We start from the raw sequence: 13,249 nt of genomic DNA, 5'->3' as shown, positions 1-13,249 counted from the left end.
ATCAAAAAAGTCACTTTCGAAAAATTGGCTCCTATCACCCTCCTCATACAAAACATTTTATGCTTCACTTCAAATCAATGTATGACATGTACTGTTAATTGTTGGTAATAATATAGATGACTATGTTACATTTGTTAACATTTGTTGATATTGTCCTTCTGGCATAATATCAAACTGCTCAAATGGGTTTCCCATGTTGGATATTGCAGTAATATGGTAACTTTTAAATGAAGATCTTTGTAGGGAGTTGTTAAACTGATATTTTGAATCAAGCTTCAAAACAACTTCCCAATATAATTAATCAATGGTAAAATCTTGGGGCACCGGCTATCTCTTCAGAGATCGAGACAAACATCTCTCAGGCTTGTGGTAATGGGTCACAAGACAAGGATATCTGTAGCAGTGAACAAATTGAAGCAGAGAAGGATGCAAGAGCGAGTATGCTGTCCTGTTCCACGAGTCGACAGAATAAACAATCCAGGTAAAAGGAATACGTACTTACTCACACTTACAACGGACGTAATTCAAAACTAATGAGATGTGAAAATCTCTTGTTAGAAACAGGACAGTTCATCATCCATTCCTATTAAACCCTATCCTCTGTCTCGGCAACGGTAATTGGGTCTTTGACACCGGTCCGTGTGCTGGGTTTGTCATTACATTAATACATCTGCCGTTCTGGGTGCTGGATCTGAGAGTCTCAGCTTATGCACACATTTACCTGAGCCCCTTTCAGAATGCCAGAAAGCAGGCTGAACATACAGCCATCTTCAATTCGTTTCAACTAGCTTGCTATTCTGGCTGATCTGGAGGACGTCATTCGCTAATCACAACTGTAAACCAGGCAATTTCTCTCTTATTTCTAAGCTGACATCTACTGTTTAGTACTCTTATAAAATATCTGTGCTCTCTAGCATCAACCTTTGTTTAAAATCACATTTCAAATCGCATTTAAAGCATCCCCAAAATATTTCTAAATGATACCCATCCCACTGTAAGCATGTAAGCTCCGAGAGTATATGTGCCATGAAAAGGAACATTATGCAATTCTGCATACAGCTGCTTTTAGGCAATGCTGATCCCAGTCAACATTTCTGTTTGGGGTAAAGAAACATCCAGCTGTCCAGTTTGTACTCGAAGAAATTCTCCTTGAGCAGATCATTTTCTGCAGGAGAAATCTTGATGTGTGCCAATACAACACTACAGAAGAGAACTGGTCGGCTGGAGAGGTCGCACATTTGCTTCTGTGTAAAGGTCTAAGCAGTGATGATCATCAAAGAGAATGCGGAGTGCTTGAAAATATCGGAGAGTTAAGGTCAGTCTGTGCAGATGCAAACTGGAAGGCCACAAAATATATGAAAAAACAGTCTTCAACTGGGTGGTCTGGTGCAGTGGAAAGCCCCCATTGCCATTCCATCATTATTTGTTCTTCTAATCAACAATATTTTTATTTAATTGGATTTTTGGAAAACAAAAAGTCTACACTGTTACGGTTTCTAGGTACTGTAGAGATCTAGGTTAGAGAGTGAGAGAAATTATTCAAGTTTTTCTGTTCTTTTTGATTCTCAGATGTGTAAATTTCGGTATGCGCCTTAATGTCAATTTAAGATTATCATGCAACCAAAATCTCAAGTACCAAAACTTTTCAAAGTCAGTATATATGTACCTTGACATTATATATTTTCAAGGGATGTAGTTGTAGAGTTAATAAAAGTAAATTCACACTTACCTATGTGCACAAATATTTTTAATGTTCCAGATTGGGTTCTTCTAGAAAACCAACTATAAGGTGGAGCACCAGCATCACAGATGATATACTTGCACCACCCCTCGCAAGCAGTTAGGTCAAACCCTCTATGACAAACTTCCAGACGATCTGGATGGCAGCTTATTGATATCATGAACAGAACAGTTTTGTGAACCTATTGATCCCTTAAAGGACTATTCCGCCATCTGCCTAAACGGAGTGCCACTGTTCTGGCCAATATGGATCAGCTCGACATGTTCTCTATGAAGAGGTTATTAAATCACTTGTGACTCTTTGCGAAGAATTCAATATGCCCCTCTACCAATTCTTGCATTACCAACAGTTGAACTGTGCTCTGAAAGTCGCCACACACAATCAAATAGCCTCCATTTTGGACATTACTGTTCACGTCTACCTTGAAAAGGGGGGCAGTTATAGGAAACTCATCAGCGGTCTCTACACTACAGTGATCGAAGACCTCTACTGTAACCCTATGGTGCAATTCGTAAGGAACAAATGGTAATCCTGAGAAGGATTATTCCACTATAGACTGGAATAAACTCCTAGCTACCCGTGACAATGGACTGCCAGACGCCAGACTCAAATTCAGTTTATTTCAAATTCTTATTGATTGGCATTAGTCAATTAGCCATGATTGGCACTGCTGCAGTATTCGGACTATTGGTTCCAGCAAGAGATATTTTTCATATTTTATGGTCCTGCCCAAAGAGCCAAGATTTCTGGACTCATATGTGGCATCACCTCTCGGGTAATTGCGCCTTACCCTTGACCCCTACATTGAACTCACACTCCTTCATGATACACTGGATGTGAAGGTGCAAACTCGCATAAAAGGAGACAGCTAGACTGCCCGTTCGACAGATACACTTTGGCCCAAATTTACGAACAAGTCATGCAACGCAATGCAGCAAGACACCTTGCTGCGCTGTGTTGAATGACAAGGAAAGGGCAGGAATGCACTATATCTACCAACATGTGGTGCATTCATGCTCTCTCCCTGCACTGGCGCACTGAGTGCAGCCTAGCACCAACACAGGCACCCTTGTACTATTGTACAAGGGTGCCTGCATTACAGGCAGGTTTGTGCTGGTGCAGGAAGGGACACTTTCCTGCACAAAAACAATCCTCTAAGAATTCTTAATCTTTCTTTCTGCAGCACATGTAGAAAGAGGAAAAAACGATGAGCAATAAACATATTTCTAATCGGTATGTTTCACCAGGAAGGCATAGAATTTTAATGCATTCCCAGGTTTACTTGTTTAAGTAAATCTGGGAATGTGCCGAAAAACATGCGTAGATGGGTGGGAAGACCCACTATCTACCCATGGACAGCCTTTCTCAGGGCAGAGTAACACAAGGCAGCAACTTGCACTGCTGTGCGTTATTCCAGATTTACTATGCCACGCAGAGCCACGCAAGGTGGCTCTTCATGGAATAGTAAGTCTTCTTTAAGGTTTTGTGTTGCCTTTCTTCACTTTGCGTGATGAAAGCGCAATGCAAATCCTCGATAAATCTGCCCCTATGTGTCCTACAAAACTGGGACTCTGCGATAACCCCGACACTGCAGGAATGGTCAGAAGCCATGAAGCTAATGCCTTGTCTGAATGAACAACCTATAAGCTACACTGCCAAATGAAGACATACAAAGCTGTTGGGGTTCAGACCACCAAGACAAAAGCAAATGCTTTCACTACCCGTGTACCTTTCCTATGTTAGACTGGATTACACATGAAGGATGAGACTAGCATCAACAAGTAAGAGATGCCCCTTTACTCTGTCCTCCCCCTTGAGGAATGATTTGGAGGGCTTGAGATGAAAACTATGTCAGATGTTAATGCTTATATCGTTTCCCACTAATCCTCTACCTTAGATTTGAAATTGCTAACTGTACTTTACTGCACTGTAATGTATTCCTATTTAGAACATTGAAATGTTGAGAGCTCCATTGAATGCAATTTAGTAGCCCAGGGCTTATAATGGCTGGTATAAGCCCGGAGCTCCAACATTCCAATGTTTGCCTTCATGTTTCTACCTCTTTAATTTAGAACATTCCACCCTTAGTGAGTGGAATGTTCTAATAGCCGTATAGCCCTTCTGCCTCAGGCTACACCAGTTGTTAAAGGCTCTGTCCCTTGTTATAGGCCCGAGCCGCAAATCGGTTTCAAGGCCTTTAACAACTGGTGTAGCCCTTGGTTGCGGGCTATATTATAGCCTTATAGCCTGCCGTAGCGGGCTATACCGGCTATTAAAGGCCCGCTGCAGCGTTAAAGGCCCGAGTCGAAGGCGAGGGACTTTAACAAAGCAGAGGGACTTTAAAAGCCGGTATAGCCCTGCTACGAAGGGCTATAAGGCTATTAGAACATTCTGCCACTAGAGGGCAGAATGTTCTAACAAATAAAACAAAGCCTTCAGGGAGCGCGAGGGGATTGAAATCCCCTCAGGCTCCCTGAAGCCTTTGTTCACAGCCAGAGCTATGAACAAAGACACATTGGAATGTTGGAGCTCCGGGCTTATACCAGCCATTATAAGCCCGGAGCACTCCATTGTTTTCAATGGAGCTACCAACATTCCAATGTTCTAATATAGCCTTATAGCCCGCCGTAGCGGGCTATACCGGCTATTAAAGGCCCGCTGCATCGTTAAAGGCCCGAGCCGAAGGCGAGGGACTTTAACAAAGCAGCGGGACTTTAATAGCTAGTATAGCCCCGCTACGAAGGGCTACAAGGCTATTAGAACATTCTGCCACTAGAGGGCAGAATGTTCTAACAAATAAAACAAAGCCTTCAGGGAGCGCGAGGGGATTCAAATCCCCTCAGCTCCCTGAAGCCTTTGTTCACAGCCAGAGCTGTGAACAAAGAAACATCGGAATTTTGGAGCTCCGGGCTTATACCAGTCATTATAAGCCCGGAGCACTCCATTGTATACAATGGAGCTTCCAACATTCCAATGTTCTAATATAATGTAAAACCAAATCTAAAAGATCAAAACATATATTCTCAACATTTTGGTCCTTAATATTTTGCACATGACATTTTGAGAGCACAATGTCTCTGTAGTCGACATTGCAACATACGAGTGGATTTATCCATTCAGAGAAAGATCCTTAGTTGGGCACCGCAGGCATCAAAAGATCTGCCACCCCGCTTAAGGAGTTTGAACTCTGGCTTAGAGGACATTGGGAGTTGGAAAGATCTTAGTGATCTAATGGGAATGCATTTAGAAAATCTGCTGTGCAACAGGGTTGGGTGTTGGCAGTAATAAATTAAATGCAAAATACAAGCTGCCTTAAACATTATCACATTGTTTACCGGAAGCCAATAACGATGGCACAGAGCCCCAGGCACGTTATGACTGACAAACTCTATTGCTGCTTTACACACTCAAATTACATACTCATTACCTATCTTTGCACTAGGAGAACCTCAGTGGAAAATGAGATGCCCACCTCTTGGTAGGTAGATCATCGCAAATTTTGTATTCTGTGTGAGGGTTTGTGAGCTACTCTGGAATAACCAAAGTGCCTTATTTTCAGGGGATAAACACGCTACAGAAGTGAATGTGGGAGACCCAGAGTTTTCAGGAGGAACACTTTCTTCACACGTTTCTGCATCCTCCTACCACCCTACCCATAAGACCCTATAAAGCCCTCTATGTGCTTTTTTCGGCTTTGGTTTAAAGAAGATCAAGGCCACTCTTTGCAGCTAGACGGATTCCATACTACAGCTCTTGCAGCCACCTCTAAGCAGTCACTATAGCTGGAATGACAGGAGTGCCCTATGGCGCTGGTGCAGGCGTACACCAAGCAGTGGGCACTCATTCGGCACTTTGTATATTCCCACTGATGGGGTAGTGATGGGAGGATAAGGCCACATAAAATACATTCAGGACAAACGTACACAAGAGATAACCACTTCAGTTCACCTAACCATGGAAACTGTGAGATCTGTTTCTTACACAATCAGAAATCTTCATAATGCGCTCACTCCGGGAGCTGAGGGAGTCCTATGGGTGAGGTGAGGTAGTTCGGTACTTTGGACTTGTTCGAGCTGCAGCCTCCATCACAACTTGTGAAAGAGCCCGAGAAATAACATTAACATCGCTCATATTGTTTTCTGGTTTTTTTTTTAAGAAGAATTCCTTTCTTCTTCCTTTCTTTTTGAAGGAAAACATCTTGTTTTGATCAGGATCACGTCATTGTCAAAGAAAGGGCCGGAAAACCTCAGGGATTCTGGCCTGATCAAGTCCAGGTGTGCAGCTTAAGAGGACGCGCGCTCAGGCCATAGAGACAGACCCCCTCAATCATGATTGCGCCATCAAAGGGCGAGCGGCAGAGCCGAGTCTCCCACCACTGACACATGGTCTCTCTAGCTCTCTCGTCTATCTAGCTTTCTCTATTTCTCATCGTGAAACTAAACAGTTGATGGTAGATGCCGAGTTGTAAGAAACGATTACATTCAATTCAAATGTTTTCCTCCTCGGTCATCCACTTTTAGGTCTCTCTTCCTTCTTTTATCTTTCTAGTTCACCCATCTCTGGGGCTATAACTGTGCCCTTCCCTCTTGCTTTCCCATCTCCGTCCTTGCCTACTCTCCACGTCATTATCACCTAGAGCCACATTTCCTGTAATTAACCCTACGTGACATCTGCCACCCTCCCAAATCAATCATATCTTACCCTTCCCGTCCTGAAGTTCCATTCCTCAATCCACTGCTTCCATTCACCTAAGTCTCACTGACTGCTGTCGAATCTATCTCTCCCTTGGACCTTTCCCTCTCGTCTCGTTCTCTCTCCCTTCTCTCTCACACGCCTGCCTGCCTTTCTATTTCATAACTTCTCCTCATCTCTTACGCGCACCTCTGCCCCTTTCGATTCAACTCGTCTCTCTGTCACACTTCCTTTTTTCTTCTATCTCTTCTCTCACTCCTTAATTTTCACCTTGTGCCTCTGCCCTTTTTCCGTCACGCTTTCCTTTCTCTGTCACCTCTTCCCTTTATTTCTCACTCTCACTTTTTATCAGTGTATGTTCTCCTTTCGCTCGTTCTCCCACCTTATTCTTCCATCTGTTCGCATTCTCTTCTGCCTCTTTCCCTCCTCTCCCAATGCCAAGCCTGGTTCCAACTGTTCCCCGCATTTCCGCTCAGTCTCCCGTCGCAGCCCGATGAACTCTCTATCACTTCCAGACAGTCCCTTTGTTTCAGTTTCCCTCTCTCTGCCTCGCACATCTCGGCCACTTAGCAAATGCGCTGACAGGTGCACTGCCACACTTGAGTTTTTGCTTACCAGATCAGTTATTTCCTGTCTCATATCCCATGAACAGTGTAGGGAGATGCCACAATGATACTTCTTTAAGTATGTGGGGAAATCTGGGAGCTAGCACCATTGCGGAAATCCTACTTTTTGAATAAACACTTAGAGCTGATGCACCAACCCAACGTCATGCTCCGAGCAGTATGTGTGTGCCAGCTCTGGGCCCCATCTGCCTCCATGAAGCACCACAGGCAGCTGACACTGGCTGGACCACAGAACGTCTGATTCACATGCGTGTTAGAGGCAGGCGTCAAGGGTAATTAATGAGGGCTGCTGGGGGGGGGGGGGGGGCATCTGTAGGATGTCCAGCTTCAGGCAGATGGTACAGGCCAGGCCCTTTAGGTGGCACGCATTGGTTCTTTTTGCACGTTGGAGGGGTTTAAGTTTCCGTTAGTGTTTTTTGAGTTGCATCATTCGACGCTGTGGGGTCAGAGTAGGATTTTTTTGTGGCTCGTGTCAATTTTTATGCCCATAGACAGCGTAGGTCTAGAAATTATGGCGAAGAAATCGGCGGCTGTGACGGAAGCTCTGAGGGTGTTTTGTGAAGCAGGCAGGGAAGACCTGATAACGCCTGAAATTCTCTCTCCGGTTTGGGTCAGAACGACCCACACAAAACGTTTGGTGTCGAGTGGTGTTGCGGCGGCGGTGCTGGCATGTTCGTCGCTGCACCAAAAACATAAAAACCTCAAGTGACAGCAGATTTTTAGGTCTCGCCTGAGCCAGCGCATGCATCTTGGCTGCCGGACTTGTATTTTTTCCTTTGGGGCACCACGCAGGAAGATTGTATTAAGATTAAAGGCGTTGTATGATAGTTGTCAACATGGCTGCTGTACTTTCAGTAGACAGTATTGTACTTGTCAACATGGCTTCTGCACTTCCAAAGAGACAGTATTACCGTGTCATTAGTGAGTATGAAGTATTAATGGGACAGCATTATATGGGTCAAGATGATTGCTGTACTTTCAACTGGACTCTACTGCAGTTGTCAGTAGGACTGTTATGCTTTCAGTAGGACAGTATGGGGATGTTATGTGCTTGTCAACATAGCTGTTGCACTTCAATAAAACGGGACAGTATTACACTTGCCAACAGGACTGCTAGATTTTCAATAGAACAGTATTTCACTTATTAACAGCATCGCTGTACTTTTAATGTGATAGTATTTCACATTCCAACATAGCTGCTTTGCTTTCAATGAGGCAGTATCAATGTGTCAACAGGGTGACGCTCAATAGCACAGTTCCATCAGCTGCCAGCATGGCCGCTATCCCTCTCATAGGGCCGTATTCCCACTTCTCAGCATTTCTGGCACTTTGCTGTGGGGCTATATCTGCAAATGACGGGTGCTGGCATTACTCATCAGCGTGCTGGATTTTTGTAACACCAGAGGTAGCTCTCTGCAGGCTTTCTATCATTTTATTGGGGGTATTGCTAGATTTCCCAGTACGGGATTGTCAGTACTCAGTACTTAAGAGAGCACCTGCACCTCTTTGTAGGGCTTTCCCAGGGTTTGAAAGGACAGCATCTGCAGTTCTCAGCGAGGCTACGGTGTATTTTACCAGGACAGGACATGAACTTCTCCATTGGCACGAAAGACTTGTAATACAACACAAATACTCTTCTGAACAGGACATGTACTTGCCGGCAAGAGGGCTGCTGCACTTGTTTTGGGGCATTGCCCCCAGTTCTTAACAAGCATTGGCATAGCCAACAGGTCTCGCCTTTGGGACCTTATAAGTATTTAGCCATGCAACAGTCGATGTTGTTGCATCAAGGATATTGTGCTGCATAACTAAATACTTATTAGGTCCCAAAAGCGAGACCTATTGGCTATGCCAATGCTTGTTATTTATTTTTTGCAGATTTTATATAGCGCGAACTCGACCCGAAGGTACTGGAGCGCTTTACGTGAGCCCCGTTTACGTTACACATTCAGGAACTGGGAGATTAAGTGATTTGCCCAGAATCACAGGATGTGGGCGCGAACCCGAGGCTCGAACCCTGGTTTCCAGCACCAAAGTCGGCAGTCTAGCTGACGGACCACATCCTGGCGGGAGAGTTACGTGTTATGGTGGAGTCTTCGGGAAGTCAGCGTGTAAGCACAGGTGACGAGTCTGTGGGCGGTAGGGGTCACGTGCACACATGCGCAGTGAAAGGGAAACGTCTGGTTAGTGAGGGGCGGGCTTCCAAGGCAAGCAATGTCAGCAGCGGCCAGCATGCCGTGTCTCCTCTGCCCACAAGTGATGTGGCGAGCAGTTCCAGTCAGCGGGGGCCGTTTGAGTGCTTGCGCACGTTTGAGCACTGCCAATACAAATATGCTGTTATTTCTCCCCAGTGCTGCAGAGGAGCTCCTCTCATGATACATGCGGGCAAGAAATGGAGAAAAAGCACTCCCTGCTTTCAAATGTTCAGCAAAAAGTGATATTTCTACAGATATGGCTGGAAGGGATGACAGGAGCGTTCCGTTAGGCGGTTCTGTCAATAGAAATTCTGGTAATTATTTTAAGTATACAAGGTCATCTATGTTAGATGCAGATGTTTTTGATGTAGTAGAAGATGTAGGCAGTGCCTCTCTTTTAGCTTTCCAAGGCAATAGGTTAGCTCCACCAGTTGGCAAATGGGTTTGGGTGGCGGGAGACGGTGACCTTACACAAAGAATGTTAGACAGGGCAGATCACAGGACTTTTCCCATCATGTCTGGGTGACTTACAGGGTACCGAAGGGAGAATGCTGCATAACCCCAGCAGATTCAGCGATTGCCAGCCGGCTGGGTTTGTTGTGACCTTGGAGGACCAGCCAGAAGGGAGGGAGAGGTTTGGTGCAACCATCCAGACATTGTCGCCATTTCAGAGTGTGCAAAAAGTGGATTGGAAACAATTTGATGGAGGTGTTGGAGATGGGAAATACCCAGGTGTGAGTAGTGTTGATTCGGGTGTGCAAAATGTCTCATGCTTCAGATGGGGGAAAAAAGGTGGGGGACGCTAATGCTTTGTCGAAAAGTCATATTTTACAGGCTGTTGGGGAAAAAAAAGGAGTCATTGAATCCAAGGAGGGGTGTTAAGAGATTGCAAGGGAAAGGCGAGCACAAGCGTACATTGCAAGAGTCAGCGAACAAGATCAGAACAGGTGAGATGGAATGATGGAACTGTTAGGAGATGTCTAATGAAAAAAGGGGTTTATAAAAGATGGATTCACGATTTGCAAGTGTTGTCAGTGGATAAAGCTGTGGGTACAGAATTGATTGCGGAGGACTCAGTTGAAAAAGGTAAAAAAGACACTGAGTTGGGCAAAAGTGAGGGTGTAAAGGTAAGTAAAAAAGCAGAAATTACAGAGAAAAAAAGGGTCAATTGAAATGATAAATCAAAATAAGGGGATGCAAAAAGTAAATCAGATCGTTTGAAAATGCTTCCTCATATGGGTTTACCTATGCCTTTGGGTGCACATTTGAATACAGCAGCAAAAAAGAAGATTTGGAGGGGGAGTTTGTAGATATTTTCAAATTGTTTCATAGGGAGATTCAATCCAAGGTGGGTTCCAGGGAAGAAACCTGGGAATTAGCAAAGGGATCAAGTGTCCCACAACTATTGATACATAGACATCAGCATTTTTGATATTTGTAGTGTCTATTGAGAAAAGGTCGGTCTCTGAAAGGTCGGTCTCTTTATTTTATTACATTGATACTATTCGTAAGGCTCCCATTGAATTTGGGGGTTGTGCTTGGTTGCACTATCATGACATGTTTTGGGCAGGAATGGTTCTTATCCCAGATAAACCCTGGGAAATGCAGATAATGAAGTCTGGGTGCAATGGATGTACCCCCAGTGGACTACCTCAACGATGCACATTGCAAGTGGTTTGGCAATTCAGTATCAGCTCTTTCTGGGGAGGCCCAAATTGGGGGGGTGGGGTCTTGGGGAAGAGGTCAAAGTCCCAATGCAAGTGCGTGCTGGATCCTCAACAGGGGATATTGCCCGAGAACCCGTATAAGCACAAATGTTCCAAATGTAGGGGAAAGCATGCAGTCCTCCAGTTGTTTGGGAAACAAGCACATTTTGGTGGCAGTGGTCAAAGCAGGGTAGGGGGGATCCTTTCAGTCTGGATACAAAGGCTTTTACCCTAGTTTCAGTTGATGTTTTGAGTTATTGGTAACATTTTTATCCTAAAAGAATTGAGGCAACTAGATTGGATTGGGGTTTCAGGCTTGGTTATCAAGGAATCAGAATAGGCAAGTATGCAGAGAATCTGAAGTCTGCTAATGTCAGGCGCCCCCCACGCCTAGAGGAGGGGCGCCCTTAGTAGCGCCACGGGACTGGACCTTCCCCCAGGGGCGAAAAGGGGTTTGAATGAGGTGACGTCATTGGGGTGCGCGGGAAGGTCATTTAAGTCCGCGGCCGGCGATCGTCAGCCTCTTTGTCCCCTTGAACATGCGGCAAGCTGCAGGGGCACATCGTCGAGGAGGAGTGAGTTCCAGTCGCCGGTGTGCCAAGTGTGGCTCAGGAGGTTTAAGGGGGCCTAGGCGTAGTCGTTTCGGGAAAGTAGCAAATCGTGTTACAATTAGTAAGCCAGGGTTGATGGTAGCGCGCGGTAAAGGTTTCAGGGGTCGCGTCGGAGTGGCAGACAGAGCGATGCGGCTCGTGATGCGAGGCATCCCGCAACCATATACAGGTGATGCAACTTGGTTCTCGTTGTACGGTGAGGGTCGTCAGGAGGCGTGTAGGCGGTAGGCAAGGGTAGTTACGCAATTTTAGCTTTGCCGCATAATGCACGGCGCCGCTAAATTCCTTTATTACTATTCAATGGTTAGTACATTTCGGGAGAACGCGTTGCCCGATTAAATGTTAAGGGGCTCGGGGGCACGGTGGCGATTTCAAGTACCGGTGGCCGCTCCATGCAGTTGATGGGCAAGGTTTGGCAGGGAAATGAAAGTCAAATTTGGGTACCAGTACATATATGGGTCATTTAATTCGGCCGCGCAAGTGTTCCGCGTGGGAACGAGGCCACGCCAGAGTGTGGAGGGGGCGTGGCCTGGTGGGCAGAGCAACCGTTTGTGTCGGGGATCCGGTTCATGCACCAGGGTGGGCGCATGGAAGTTATCGCATTTTCTTGCCAGCTGGATTGCCCAGAAAGCTTGACGGCTCAGAAAGCTTGATTGTTCAGAATCCGGGGACCGCCGTAAGAGAAGAGGGGCCTCGGGACCCCGGACTAGGGGCGGAGCGTGCCGTTTTGAAGGAAACTTTAAAGCAAGGGCCAAGCACATCTGGTCAGTGTGAATTATAACTATCACCAGTAGGTGTCTTCGGGTGGTCGAATTTATTTGCGAAGCCACGCAAGAGTAGGGCAGAGCTCCTGTGGCAGTCCGTTAGGGAAGACGAGTTGGCGGCATTTGGTTACACACAATGATCGAACGGCAATCCTGCAAGCAATCCTGAGCAGTGTGTCTCAGGAAACCACAAGGTCCACATGGAGCCTTCGCTAAAGGCTGCAGGAATGCTCCTACTGCTCCCAGACCCTGAGAGTGGTGCTGTTGTGGGGTAACCGTTCAAGAACTCGCGGGCGAAAGAGAGACAGTAGTTGGACTGTGTTGGCGCCGCGTGCCGTTTTGATTGTTAATACATCATGGATTTGGGTTTTCCAGTTAAGTAAGTCGTTATTTTGAATGATTTGATTTCATGCTCCGCAGAAGGGTTTATGTTTCAGGGACAAATACTATCCAAAAGGAACAAGGTATTAGGGATGTATAATAATCTGGAATGGGTGCTCTTATTTATAGTGTTTTGAATTTATGAGAAAGATAAGGGCCAAATAATTCTAGCAGTACTAGTCGGCTGATACACACACTATAACAATTTTTACTGAATGATTGGTTCAGTCGCTCGGTATATACGGGGTGCAGCAATCTTGACCCTTGCGCTGTCATGGTTTTGATAAATTTCCCTGCGTTGTATTCCTCCCAGAGGTCCCATTAGGGGTAAAAGCGTTCGGTGCAAATACACGTTATGCTATGTCTATGAATTAAGTGTCATTTATGGGAAGTAATAATATGTTTTAAACATGAAACACTCGATAATACTCCCATGCCCTGAGGACGTTGCTGTGAGTTAGCCAAAATATGCCAGTTGGTAATGATATCTATTTATATAGCCTAAAAGGCTATTAAATGTAAAGCAAGATTAT

The 13,249-nt window shown here is 45.4% G+C and overlaps 1 protein-coding gene across 4 annotated transcripts in view; it reads right to left on the bottom strand.

Annotated features, from left to right (window-relative positions):
* Positions 1-13,249, bottom strand: part of HDAC7 (histone deacetylase 7) — a 726,616-nt gene that overhangs the window by 103,888 nt on the left and 609,479 nt on the right. The window lies entirely within an intron of this gene.

The sequence above is a fragment of the Triturus cristatus genome, chromosome 4_2 (assembly GCF_964204655.1).
Source record: "Triturus cristatus chromosome 4_2, aTriCri1.1, whole genome shotgun sequence".
Classification (NCBI taxonomy): Eukaryota; Metazoa; Chordata; class Amphibia; order Caudata; family Salamandridae; genus Triturus; species Triturus cristatus.
The sequence above is the reverse complement of the archived record's forward strand: the minus strand, read 5'-3'. Positions and strand labels throughout refer to the sequence as shown.